We start from the raw sequence: 14468 nt of genomic DNA, 5'->3' as shown, positions 1-14468 counted from the left end.
AGGGGCTTAGTTCATTATCATCGTGGTGGGAAGCATGGCAGTGTGCAGGCAGACATGGTGCTGGAGAAGTAAGAGTTTACATCTTCACAAGCTTTCTGTTTCCAATGGTTTCCTTCCCTGTCTACACTTGCCTGTCATGGAACTTGCCCTGTAGAGCAGACTGGCCTTGAACTCATAGATCTGCATGCCTTTGTCTCCTAAATTCTGGAATTAAAAGCGTGCAACCACCACACCTGGACCTATGTTTTTCTTTAATTCCTTTCATTATACATCCCATTTCTGCATTGTAGCTCATTCCAGACATAGTCAAGTTGATAACAGAGAATAGCCATCACAGGTATCAAGAGTATTTTGAGTTCTAAAGTCAAATCTTCAAAACAAAGAAACAAAAAGTCAGATAACTAAAAATATGTTCTCTGTGTCCTGCTGTGCTGGGAACACAGATCTGGGAAAGAGGACTGGATCAGAGATGATATCTAACTCATTGACTGCCTGATCGACACCATTATGGAAACCTCACAGAGCTAGTGAGGTGAGCTGCCTACCTCAGACAGACTGTGATGTCTGAGGACAGGATGGTGACCCGAGGCCATATTTCACTCAACCATAAAGACCAAGACCCAGCACCAGATACAAGGTATGTGCTCAGATGCACATTTTGCATATTCCAGGTATAGAGGCAGGCTTGGAGAGGTTGCTTTCTGGAACAGAATTTTCAGAACTTCGGGGACATTCTAAAGGCTTTTAGAAACAATTCAGTCTGTTTAACAGAGCAGGCCTGTCCTGACCACTTCAACATGTTTGTTCATCTTCTTTCCAGAATTCCCTCTCACCCACCAGATTTGTTTGGGCTTCATGGCTCCTGGGGAAGTTGCTGGCAGCAAGGACCCACATCTGTCAATCACTTTCAGATGTGACTTCAGAAGCTCTGAAGGACATCTTTATCTTGACGATGAAGCCTTATTTGGGCACAATTAGGTTCTTCTGTTTGGGCTTGCAGAGTTGAGTTAGGACAATCTGCTCTTTGAAAGACTCTACCAACTGGAAAGGAACCAAGATCCCTTCTTGACCCAGACAGTGGGATTAAGTTGTGGGATGTTTTGCACATTCTCAGAGTTCTCCTGGCATAAGAAAACTGAAGAGAGTTCACTCTCAAGAATGGCTCTGACATCCAAACAGAATCTTGCATTCAGAGGCACTGGCCCACCATGAAAGTGGACAGTAAGCAGAAGCAGGACAGAGAATAATTTATCTCCTTCCCAGACAAGCCTGGAAAGCAAGCTTCACAATGCTTATCTCTCCTCAGTAGTCCTGAAACAGCAAGAGTTCTGGATTTAAGGAGAAAGAGCTGGGCCAGGAGTACTGGGATTTGAGTTTTAGCTGTCCTGATAAACACTGGCAATTCCAAGACTGGGGAGACAGAAACAGAAAGATTGAGAATTCAAGACAAGATTGTGTTGTATTAGGTTCTGTTAAATGAAAAAAGGAGAGAGGACAAGAGAGGAGGGGTGGGGTAAGATGGAAGGAAAGATATATTTAAGAAGCCCAAGGAAGCAATCTGGAAGATTTATGTCTCCCTCAAGGGCTTTGAGATTGGAGTATGTCCTATCTAGTGTTAGCCAACAGGGTTCTAGCCAAGAGCAGTTGGGGATTGAGTGCAGAACTTTCAGTCACAGTAGAATAACAGGTCCAGGACCTTGGTGATGCAAGTAAGGTCAAGACTGAGGGGTGAGAGGGGAGAGGACTGGAGCAGCATGTGGGAGTGGGAGTCAAGTCCCGAGCTTGAGTGAATGAAGAACAGAAGCCAAGAGACATAGCCAGGGCAAACATTCAGAGCATCAGCAGGAAGGACTGCTTGATTCTGAGGGTGAGGAATCTGTAGGCACAGGACCAAGAAGATAACTTAGCCATCCAAGCAACAGCAATGGGAAAATACAGGGTTCACCCAAACACTCAAAGGCCTTCATAAACTCTGAGATATCTATAATAACAGACTCGTGGCATATTAGAGAAAAAAATAGGCCTGCAATACACAATGCCACAAGTACTATGGATTTTAACACTCCTTGGGGGAAGGGAAGATATTCTAAGGAAAGATGATTATGCCATCCCCGTAGACTATCAAACTTTAAGATCCATGAACCCCAAGTTTTACATCTGGAGAAGGAAAAAGGCTGAGACTCTGGTGACAGCCAAAAGAGATGAGGAGGCGGGTGGTGTCTCTGTGAAACGGACTTCAGACAGTTCTGATGTGGTGGTTTGAATATGCTTGTCCCAGGGAGTGGCACTGTTAGGAAGTGTGGCCTTGTTGGAGTAGGTGTGGCCTTGTTGGAGAAAGTGTGAGAGTGGGCAATGTGACCCTCCTTCTAGCCAGATGGGAGCCAGTTTTCTCCTGGCTGCAGTTAGATCATGGTGAAGAACTCTCAGCTCCTTCTATGCCATGCCTGCCTGGAAGCTGCCATGTTCCTGCTTCGATGATAATGAACCGAATCTCTGAACCTATAAGCCAGTCCCAATTGCATATTGTCCGTTTTTAAGAGTTGCCTTCATCGTGGTGTCTCTTCAGAGCAAGACAACCATAACTAAGACATCTGGCAACTAGACGGGAGTAAAAAGGATTCTAGGTCTGTGGTGAGCAGGACTTGTCCAGGACTTCTTAGTTATGCATTATCATTTACCCACTATTTAAATTTACACTTCATGTCAAGACCCAGGAGAAGAATTTGGGGGCAAGGGGGGTGTTTGTCCCTGGACACAAATGCAGGTCAGTTAGGACTTAGCTGAGAGATACCTGTGTAACTTTATTTTTTAATCCTATTTTTAATGACAGTTTTTAAATGCTATAACCTCTCTTGTAGCCCACCATCCACCAGAGGTAGTGGAAAAGAAAGGATATGGGGGGGGGGGGAGGAGTAGACCTCTCTAGAAAGGTTCTTTGGAGCAACTCCCATCTGTGTTGTCTGGAAATCATCAGTTCAGCTCAGGTTAGCAGCCCCTCAATCCAGTCACTACTTCACAGAGACACCAGCAGTTGATTTTGGTAGTATTAGGTTAGCAAAAGCAGACAATCTAGCAGAGAAAGCCAGGCCTCAGCCTCAGCTCAAGTTAGCAGGGGGGGTCAGCATGAGTACCAGAAAAAGTTCTCAGCTGTGCATCTTTCTCAGGAAGCAAAGATCACTGAAGACTCAAGACACGCAAGTGTTGCACAGCTAGCTGTACCAGCAAGCCAAGCTCTGTCTCCATCACTCTGTGGAGTCCTATTTATACCCTCCTAACATCACATGTTCTCCATGTGTCTTGCCTCTCAGTATGTGCCTCTAATCAGCCTGAGTCCAAGAACGAGGCAAAATACGACAGCACAGCACCAGAAGGTTTTTGGTGATAGAGTCCCGATTAATGCACCTCAACTACACAATGTAAGGGGGACCATTACATGTGTGTTGTCGTTAGCAAAGAATCCTTCAGCACATGTCCTTTCATGTGCTTGCTTTAGCAGAACATTCTCTCTCCTGTTTCTATTTCAGTGAAACATTCCTTCACAAGTCTGACTTAGCCTTTCACACTTGTGTCCACTTTAATGAAACATTCCTTCACGTGTTTGCTGCAGAAAACACCATCTAACCAACTTTTCAAAGAACCCTTCATACCTGTAAAGCAGCTAGCTCTGTGTCTGTCCCTGACTCTTGGGCAGCAGCGGGGATGGGGGGGGGCTGTTGACATTGCTTGGGGTTCTCTGGTTGCAAGCAACACAACAACCACTCCTGCAGTCAAAAGAAACACCCAGAAGGTCAACCCAGGGTTGGGCATCTCACATACCCACAGCATAGCTACGAGTTCAGAAAAGGGATTGATAGTAACATCTATTCTGTCTGAAGATGGTGATGGTTTCTTCCGGGAGCAACCACCCAGGACAAAACAATTCTGTCCACTCCAGTAGCAAGTCATAGGAGTAAACCTGACAGTGACTTGAGCCCACCTCACTCTCTCTGGGTTTGTACTCTCACCAACTCAACAAAGTATGGGTAGTATTACCCTAAAATCAAATCAGGAGTCTAGAGCCAAAAGAAGGGGATTAACTGTTGGGGTGCAAAAAAAAAAACCCTTATACATGTCTTAAGTGTCTAAGTTGGAAGTGAACATTCACTTATTCAGTCAAGGGTCAGATGATACATACTTCAGTTGTTGTGGTCTTGTGATCTGGATGTATGTTAATTTTATCATCACTGTGACCAAATAACCCTGAGAAAAACAACTCAAGGATTAGGAATTATCTGGGCTCACAATTTTGGAGGTGTCAGTCCTTTGTGGCATGAGGGGCATGGCAAAGAACAGCTTATATCACAATGACCAGAAAGCAGAGGTGTGAAATACGGAAGAGGCTAAGGGAAGATATAGCCCTAAGGATGTGTTTCTAATAACTCTCTCTCTCCAACTAGGTCCCATCTCCTACCTTTATTACCTTACAATAACACTACAATAGTACTGTAATCCCCATCGAGGAATTAACCTATTTATTAGATAAGAAATTGATGATCTAATCAGGTCTTGAGATACTGTCTATATTTTCTTTCACTGTGACAAAATATCTGAAAAGAAACAACTTAAGGGAGGAAGTGTTTTTGTTGACTTATAGTTTAAGAGAATATAGTATACAGGCATGGTAGCAAGAGTATGAGGCCAATGGCCACACTGCATCTAGTCAAGAAGCAACTTCATTTCTTCCTTTACTATTGCCCAGCCTGGCATAGTGATGTCCACATTCAGGATGGGTCTTCCCTTTTCAGTTAAATTTTTCTAGAAACACTCTCATGCTGATTTTAAATCCAATCAAGTTTAAAATGAAGAGTGACCATCAAGCCTTAATAGGCACACCACACCAAAGATATTCTTTACTAATATTCTAGGAATTAAATCAAACTAGCAAATGATCAAATTAGGCATCTGTGTTAGGTTCATACTCAAGCACACCTCCTTAAATAATAAGTTCCACTCCTGGCCTTAAAAGGGTGAATGTGCAACCTATAGTGAAAGAATTAGTTCCATTTCACATTTATAGTCCTCATAGTCATAGTTCCAAAGTAGTTTAAAAGACCAACTTCAAAGTCTCCTCTGAGACTCAAAATTCTGAGAGCATCTATAAAATCAAAACCAAGTTACATATTTCAAATGAACAATGCTGCAAAATAAATATTATTCAACAAGAGGGGAATAGGTCATTGCAATGGCTAGTTTAAATGACCAACTTGACATAATCTGAAGCACTGGAGCAACTGTGTGTATCAGGTTGGCCTGGGGGTATTATCTTGGGGTCGGCTATCTTGGTTACATTAACTGAAGTAAGAAGACTTGCCCACTGTGGGTGTCACCATTTCCTAGGTAGGAGACCCTGGAGTACAAAAGAGTGGGAAAAAAAGCAAGCTGAGCACAAACATGCACGGACTGATTCATTCCTTCCTGATTTTGATTTTACTGTGGATGCAATGTGACTAACTGGCTCAGGCTCCTGTCATGATGATTTCCCCACAACTATAGATTATAACCTGGAACTGTAAGCTAAATTAACCTTTTTACTGCCATAAGTAGCTTTTATTGGGGGTATTTTATAGCAGCAACAGAAGTAAAACTAAGAAAAATAGAGAGATGGGAGAAAAGCAAGACTGTGTAAAAGGTTAATCCTATAGTATCAAACCAATCCCTGTAATGTGCCCTTAAGGAATCTTTCCTGCTATACAAGGGCAACATGCTTTGTTCCTTGCTAATGGCATTAATTTCCTTGACAATAATGTTCTCCTTCTTACAACTTTACTCTCTTTTTCTATCCAAATCATATCTTTCAAGTGTTTCTGTTCCTCCTTTTGCTCCTGATTCCCATTATTAACTTTGCTAAAAACATCTAAGACTGTCTTAAAATTTCCAGCAAAAGATAAATTAATCCAGTCATACTAGCCTCAATCTCGGATCATAGATCAAATGTAGGCAGATTATTTGCACAATGTGACATGTAGCCTCTAGCTCAACTCTCAGTAGAGCGTATGTTCCTGTCTGAAACTTCATGAGCTTGGTTTTAACTGTCCACACTCCTGAGAGCAGTCTTATCTTCTGAGTTCCTACCATAATAATCTACTGAGCTCTGTTCATAGCATACCATGATTGTTCTACCAAGTTTCTCCAAATTTTCCCAAATTCCTCCCATACACCAGCTCAAAAGATTTAAGAACCACATGGTCAGGTAACTCCCCAATGCCAATTTTCTATGTTAGTTAAAACATATTAAGTAGGGGAGCTGATCTATGTTCATGGTTTCAGAGATATTTGTCCGTTGTGCCAGTGTAGAACATGGCAGAATAGAGCAATTCACATCACAGTGGGTAAATATCAGGAAAAGGTATTATAAGTGATGACTAGGACAACAGAGCTCTCTGGACATGACTCCAGTGGCCAGCTGTCTTCAACCGGGACCCTAGTTATACTTCACTTCAGAGGAATACTTCATATTAGGACTCCATGAGTATAGAGTGAATTCATGAGGTCACTACAGACATGACCTTTTCATCTCTGGAAACATCTTCCCAGATACACCCAGAGGTGTACTTTGTTAGAGTCCTGTGCATTTTTCAATGTTACCAAGTTGGCAATCAAAATGAATCCTCACATCGAGGTAGCTTCTCCATTTTGTGGTCACAGTGTAAGAGCAGACACAGACAACATGTAAGTAAATGAGTATGGCAAGCTTTCAATATAACTTTATTAATTAAACAAGAAAAAGACTGGCTTGGATTCTGGTTTTCGTACCTTTTAGCATAGAGATGTTAAACAGAAGAGTAGAGACATTGAGAATAAACAGTTCTGTCCCCAAAAATCTTACTGCTTATCTAAGTGCACCTTTGTATGTGGAATGGACTCTGTTCCCTTCTCTCTGGCAAGAGAGAACATTTGTTCTGGTTTGAAGTTGAGGTATGTTATATATTTGGAGACTCATACATTGGGGTTTGTGTTGCCAAATGGTAGGTTTGCAGTGGATTTACTAGGTGCTGGGGGCTATGTTGTAATCAATATCAACCTTTTGATGGATCCATAGTATGATGACATGGGAGATATGGCCTAGTTGGAGGAAAATATGTCACTAGACAGTTTACCTGGAAAGAGATACATGTCTGACTGCATCCTATCTCACTGCTTCCTGTCCACTATGAGCTGAGTGGGCAGGCTCTACTATCTCCTGCTGTGATCAGCTTTGTTGCAGCCATGTAACAATGAAGCCAACTGACTATGAGCCAAAAGCTCTGAAACCTTTCTTTTCCTTTAACTAACCCCTCTCAGGTATTTTGTTGCAGCAACAGAAGGTTGCGTGAGATTCCCGCTCAGGGTACAGACTCTCTTTTCACTTTCACTCCATTAAGTTCTATTTCCTTTTTCTTTGCTTAACATGATCCTTACCTGTTCATTTCCATGGGGGGCCTTCCTTCATAAGCTTTGCATTGGCAAAGCTAGAAGACTTCCTCCTTAGCAGGATACCAGAAATACATTGCCTTTTCCCTCTTGATTACACTATCACCATGGGTTTCTCCATGTGGTACACCTGTATTTATTAAGTTATTTTTAAAAATACATATATAACAACCCAACTGCAGCCCCACTTGGCTTATCGCTCCCCATCCTTGGAGAAGAGACTTCCTTTGAGCTGGTTTTGAGCCACTATCATTCAGGAAATCAGGGCCTGAGGACTGGGAAGCCGTGGGACAGCCATGGCAAGGCAGAGGCCCAGGCCTCTTTTGTAACCACGTGTTTGGAGTGAGGCAGAATGCCGTGTGTTGGAGTGTTCCAGGCCTGGAGTGGGAACATATGGTGTGTCTCTGCTCATTCTACATTAAATCCTGACATTTTGCAGCTGTCAAGATAAAGCTGTTTATATGAGTAACATTGTAGTTTGTTTATAGGGAAATAATGTGCAGCACGTTATGATTAATCAAGGTGTCTAAAGTCTGCTGGAAGCTTCCACATAGATTTGTCTTCACCGCCACGACTGTGTCTCCCAAACCTGGGATTTAGTTGCCCTGGCACGCCTCCTTTGTATATGCTTGCTTACTCCTTAGTCCTGCACTTTCTGAGTGGCAGACAGCAAAGCCAAGGCACAGCAAGGCAGGGAAAAGCAGGACGTGGCACAGAATAAGGTGATGGAAAGGACCCAACTTCACTCTAGAGTCCCAGATCATCAGGCCAGTGTCGCCTGTGTGTGTGTGTGTGTGTGTGTGTGTGTGTGTGTGGTGTTTGTTGTTTTGTGTGTCTTTTTTCTGTATTTAGAATCCAAACCTCAAACAGACTATCATTCTGAAGGTCCAGCCCCACCACCACCACCACCACCACCACCAAGGGAGAACATGCAATGGCTTTGTTTTCTGAGGGAGGAGGTGATGATATGGCAAGAGATCAGAGTGCCTCAAGGCTGTATGGGCCTCAGGGAGTATCGAGTTCTAGAAGTCAGATGAATCCACCTCTTATTGATGTGGCCCTGAGTTCATATCTCTTTGTAGAAGGAAAATTGGTTAGAATGATAAGCCCCACACAAAGGGAAAGACCCTGATGTATGATCTCGCTCAGCTTTTTCCCCAGAGCAAGAACATTTCAACAGGAATGGTGTGGTTCAGTTAAGGGATGAGTGTTTTCCCCTGGGTTTGATCCCCAGTGTGGTACTGCTGAGTGGTGGTAGAACATACAAGAGGCAAGGTGCAGTAGGAGGTTGTAAGACTGACCACTTCTCACTCTGGCTTCCTGTCCTTCCATGATCTGTGCCTCTTGTACACACTCTAATCGGTGTGCTGTCATCTGCCATGATGCGAGACAGCCAAGCTGAGCCACATGGGCTTTCAGCATTTCAGACTGTGAACTCACTCATTAAACTTCCTTCTTTCATAAACATGTTGCCGCAACCATTTCAGTACAGTAATGAAAAATGGACTAATACAGTTGTTGACACCTGGCCCAAATCACTGTGTAGCCCTTTTGACATGAAGAAGCAAGATAAGACTATGAGGAGGGGCAAAATATGTAAGAAAGATCTAACTACATGGTGTATGTGTGGGGTGATACGGAGAGATTAGTCAGTGGTTAGGGTGTATACTGCAGTGGACTGGAGCTCAGTATCCAGCATCCAAATAGGGTTGCTCACAACTGCCAATACCTCTAGCAACATGGAGATCTGGTCACACATCCACACGAGTGTGCGCGCACACACACATGCAATTAAAAAACTTAAATCCTGCACATGTGAGTTAGAGGTGTGGCTCAACATTAAACCACTTTGTCCATCACAAACAAGGTCCTAGACTTGACTTCTAACACTGCCAAATGAAAGCAGGCCAGAAAGCATACCTTCTAATCCTATGATATGACTGTCCTAGCTTTGTCCTCTGGCACAACGTGGAGCTAACTGATTGTTTTTCCTCATAAAAACATCTTTCAGGTCTTGGTAGGCAGCCACCATATCCTGTATAGGCCAAATGGCACAGCTTCCATGGATAACCTTTCAGTGAGTAACTCTCTCAGTGCTTGTCATGTCCTGGGTCCAAGCTGGCTGCAAGTCCCCACTTTTTCATCTCCTTTAATTCCTGAGGTTCATCACCTTTGGAGGTGTGGTCTGATGCCATTTGAGTCATAATAGCCTTAGGATAATCAGCATCATTCTCAACCCTGACTTTCTATAGAACTTTTTAACAGCCTCAGAGGACTTTCCTTTCCTTCAGTCACAATTATCTATCCTCTCTAAACAGCATCCTGACATCAGAGCATCTTGTAAGTACCAGGCATTATTCAGAATCTGTGTGTCAAACACTCAGGTGCTGCTCCAAAATGAATGTGTGCATGCATGGGTGCATGCTAGGTCACACACGGGCATGCATCTTTATAAGGCATGCAGTGACATCCGTCTCTCTGATAGCCAATTAGTGAGGTGGATAGTCAGTCTCACCAAGGAGGCTCCTCCCAAACCAGAGCCCGGTGGCAGGGCCATGACCAATTAACTAATATATAACTCTCTCTTTCCTTCCCACCTCCACCCCCCAACTCTGCAGGCAATACAGAGTTAAGAAGCAGCTGCCTCTTCAGTCATGGAGACAGTTAATAGTAGCAGGCAGGAAATGGAAGAGGCTGCAGTGTGATGCTGCCACTTCTTGGGCATGAAATAGGCAGCTCACAAGAAGCAGGACAGAGAAAGAGGCATTGAGGGTAGAAATTTGCTGTCTGTGCAGAGGGTGGGTACAAAACTCTGGAAGGGCTATCTAGTCATCACCCAGTTTCTTCAGCATTCCCTCCCGACAATGGCCGCTCCTTGAATATGTTTCTAGACATTTCCACTTATGGACAAGAGCACATGGCCCAGACTGGAGGCCTGTGATCTCTAGCTCTGTGCAAAAGGGTACAAATGAAGCCATTGGAGGAACCTGGGTGGGACCAGTTTGTAAGGCAGAAGGGAAATTTGGAGAAAGCCCAGGGGTGAGTGAATGAACTAGCAGGGCCCAGGGATAGCAATTAGAGTGAAAAGATGCTAAGTTTGACACTGCCCGGGTCTCCTTTCTGAGAGGGTGAATAGATGTTGCTCTGTCTCCTGAACCGGATTACTAAGAGATTCTCCTTCAATTTTGTAAAATAGCAAAATCATAGAAGCTTTGAGCCTCCTCTGCATAAATGGAAGAAGATAGGAAAGACCAGAGAGCCAAAGGCACCCTGCAATAAACGCAGGGCACAGACAGACAGACAGATACCACACACACACACACACACAGAGAGAGAGAGAGAGAGAGAGAGAGAGAGAGAGAGAGAGAGAGAGAGAGAGAGGCAGGCACCCAGAATCTTCTAGAATCCAAAGGACTAGTAAATAAAGCCCACTGAGATACCCACATTCTCCCCCATGGCTGTCCTGCAGAGACAGCCCCCTTGTTAGAAATTAACATCACATAAGACAGTTAATTAAAGATGAGCTGCCCCCTTCATTCCTCAGTGAGTGAGTGGTGTTTGGAACAGAGCTGACAGCCTTACAGATGAAGGAGTGGCAGGGACCCCTCCCCCTGCAATAGTCCACCTGCAAATGGGAGGGAACTGGGGAGCACAGAGCCAATTCCTTCCTATAAACAAAATGAGAGGAGGTAAAAAAACCGTTTACTGAATATTAGGATCCACAGTTCGACCATTTGTATGTTTCGCTAGGATGGCCATGTCACTAAATGAAGCCTGAGGAATCCATCATGGGCAGAAAGCCTGGCAGTGGCTAGGTCAGGGGAAGGAAGGGGGCAGGGTGCTGGGTAAGAAAGGAGGAATAGAAGGGACAGATGTTGGTGCTATGGAGACCTACCTACCTCCCCATAATCTTCCCAGGTCACCCAGTTCCCCATCAAAGAATCTCTGTCACCTGTGTTGTCTTTTTAGGAAAAAGATGAAACCTTAGGAGTCCCAGTCTCCATCAGTTGTTTGCTTTTTTTGGGGGGGGGGGGCGGGAGATGAACAGATCTGTTACTCCTCAACTTAGCTATCGACTTTCAATGAAGGGTTTCTATCCTGGAACCCATGGGTGATAATTATTCATCACTAATAAAGTCCTTTCTCCTTTACCCTTGGAGCCTCCACCCAGCCTGTCTTGTCCATGGAGCAAGGTTGCAAGAGACACAGTGAAGTGACATCAGGGCAGATAGCTACAGATCAGCAGGTCAGGTGTAGGAGTGTGTGTGGGGGGAGGGGGGGATATGCAAATGTCATCTAAGTGGATGCTGTTAATCAGAGCCTTGCTAATGAATGCCAGGGCCCATCCCTCACTTCCCCCCCCCCTCCCCGGAAAGCCAGTTTGAACTTTAATTGTCCTATTGTCTCTTTCCCCTGCCTCTGAACAGAGGGAAGGCCTCAGTAGTGTCTGGCACTCCTTTGCGGGTTAGCCTCATGCTGTATGACTGCATGGGTGAGGGGTTTATCTTTCAGTCTCGGATGCCCAAGAACCAAGTCCTAAGTCCCACCAGAGACCCTTGTTACCTGGATCAGAAAACTGAGGCTCAGGACTGTCTCCCTGATTCCCAGCCCTGGCTCCATACCCACCATTGCTTTTGAACACACAAGGGAACCACAAAATCACTAGTAGCCATATGTCCCTTAGATAATTTCTCAGTTAAGAAGCTAACTCACTTGCAGGTGCCAGAGGGACTTAAAGACTTTTCAGTCTGAAGCCAGCCTCTTAGATATGAACCTATCACATGTTAGTCTGAAGCAGACAAAGAGCTCTGAGTATTTGCTATAGAGCACATTCTGATCATAGTTTCCTGCCCCACTGATTCTTTTTTTCCTTTTCATATTACATGGTCCTTTGGTAGCACCAAATGGAGGAATAAGGATTCAAAGTGTGAGGAGTAATATATATATGAGTATATAGTGTAAGCAATTGCTAGTGCCTCGAGGTGAAGGGCAAGAGCATCTTAGCTTTTACAGGGGCTGGATAGATTGACAAGATCTGGATCCAATAACCACAACCAACCATGAGGTCCACGAAGGACAGGATGAATAGCATTGTCGATGGAGGTCTTTGACCAGATTGGAGATGCTGTGCAGCTGCCAAATGGACTGGCATGATGGGGATTCTGTTACAAGTTCAACTGAGGACGAACTCGACTCTGCATCACACAGAGTCCAGCCTTCCAGGCGAAGCAGGAAGATGCCCGAGATGAATCATGCTCCCTGTCGGGCTGCAAAGATGCTATGTGTCCAGTCCTTGTGCTGCGTCCCATAGAGGGAGAGTGAAGCAAGGGCCTGAGGCCAAGAGTGGATGATCCACAGTGTTAGTCGTTAGGTGATTCTGCTGCTCTGCTCTCAAGGGATCTAGCAGCAGCTTGAACCATCTTTTGCCTCTGCCAGATGTACCAGGTGTGTGCTGCACGTAAAAGGTCCCCACAGCCACCCCAGATCTCACTCTGCTTTCCGGATCTTATATCTCTCTGCCATCTCTCATGTCTCTCTCCTACTCCTCTCTCTCATGTCTCTCTTCATCTCTCACTCCTTCTCTGTCTCCTTGTCTCCTTCTCTCCATGTCTGGCTACCTCTATCTCTCCCTCATGTCCCCTGCCCCCCGCAATACTGTCTTTTTCTCTTCTTTCCCCCAATAAACCTCTTACACTAGATCTGTTGCATGGTGTGATTTCTCAAGGGTGTACCTCGGCACAGCCCTCTGAAAGGTACCAGCCCTTGCCACAATTTATCCTCTCACACAAGTTATCAAAATGATGGTCAACATGATAGCCATGCCTGAGAGATAGCTTGGGGAGTGGGGCATAGTTTCTGCCACCAGGTACTGGCATCTTGTGTCTGTTTTGCTGTTTCCTGCATATGTGGTGACCTTCAGCAGGGTCCATGTTCTCTTGGTTTCCACTTTTGTAGAGTGGAGAGTAATAGTGTCTGTCATATAAGGCTGCCTGGGGAGTAAATGATTCATGCTTGTAAATTACGACAGGGCTTGGTCAACGCTACAGTGAAATAAAAAATTCTGATATAAATGGTCAAACAAGAGACAGAAGTGTTCTCCAAGCAGGTATTTCTCTATAGGTGAACTCAGTTGCATCATTTACCACAGACACGGGGACGTACCGTCTTTATGTCCCATGGTTCCCCCATATCTCTGCAAGTATCTCCATGTATCTGCCATCTAGGAAATAAATGCTCATGGCAAGATCTTATTTTCTTACTCAATTTTAAGATAAAATTAGGGATAACATTATCCTTAGGGGATAAATGTTAGCCTTTCCTCTCCCAATGCAAGAAACTCCCTACAGAAAACCTGTTTAAAACTCTTATTTAAAGAGACATCAATTTTTTTTTCTGACAAAGTATTCAAAACGATAAATAAATTGCCCAATAAGATGGAAAATTCATAGGACTGCTTGATATTTGAGTGACAGTTAAATACCTCATGAGAAAAAATAGTGATAGGTGACATGTCACCAATGACCTGGCCTTGCTTGCACAGGATCCAAAGGGGGCTTCTGCTGGAAGAAGGGCAAAGCAGAAAGGATTAGGGTGGGACAGGAAATCTGTCCAGTGCAGAATATTAATCTGCCCAATGCTGCAGTTATGTGTCTAGGGGGCCAAAGATCAAGGTCAGGGGAGATTCCAGGTCAAAGTCTCTCCTGCTTGGTATCAGTGAGACAGAGACTACTCCAGTAGGGAAAGCCTCATTGCTAAGGTGCACCTTTTGAGAATGACAGTGTCTACAACAGGTAGACATTCAGGCTACTGCCTAGGCTGATAGGCAGGGATTTCAGAATGAAATTTGATATAAGAAAGGAACTAGACAAGGGACCAAGGCATTGGGGCTCAGGGAAGGACTACCTCTTGCTGTGAAGAGATATGAGCGAGAAAAGTGCACAAGGAAAGGGTCCCGGGCCTGGGAAACAGGAGTAAAGATCACAGAATGGACATCAGTAAAGTAACTACCACCTTACAGT

This window comes from Mus musculus, chromosome 6, assembly GCF_000001635.26.
Source record: "Mus musculus strain C57BL/6J chromosome 6, GRCm38.p6 C57BL/6J".
NCBI classification, from domain to species: Eukaryota; Metazoa; Chordata; class Mammalia; order Rodentia; family Muridae; genus Mus; species Mus musculus.
This window is presented reverse-complemented; position numbering follows the sequence as displayed.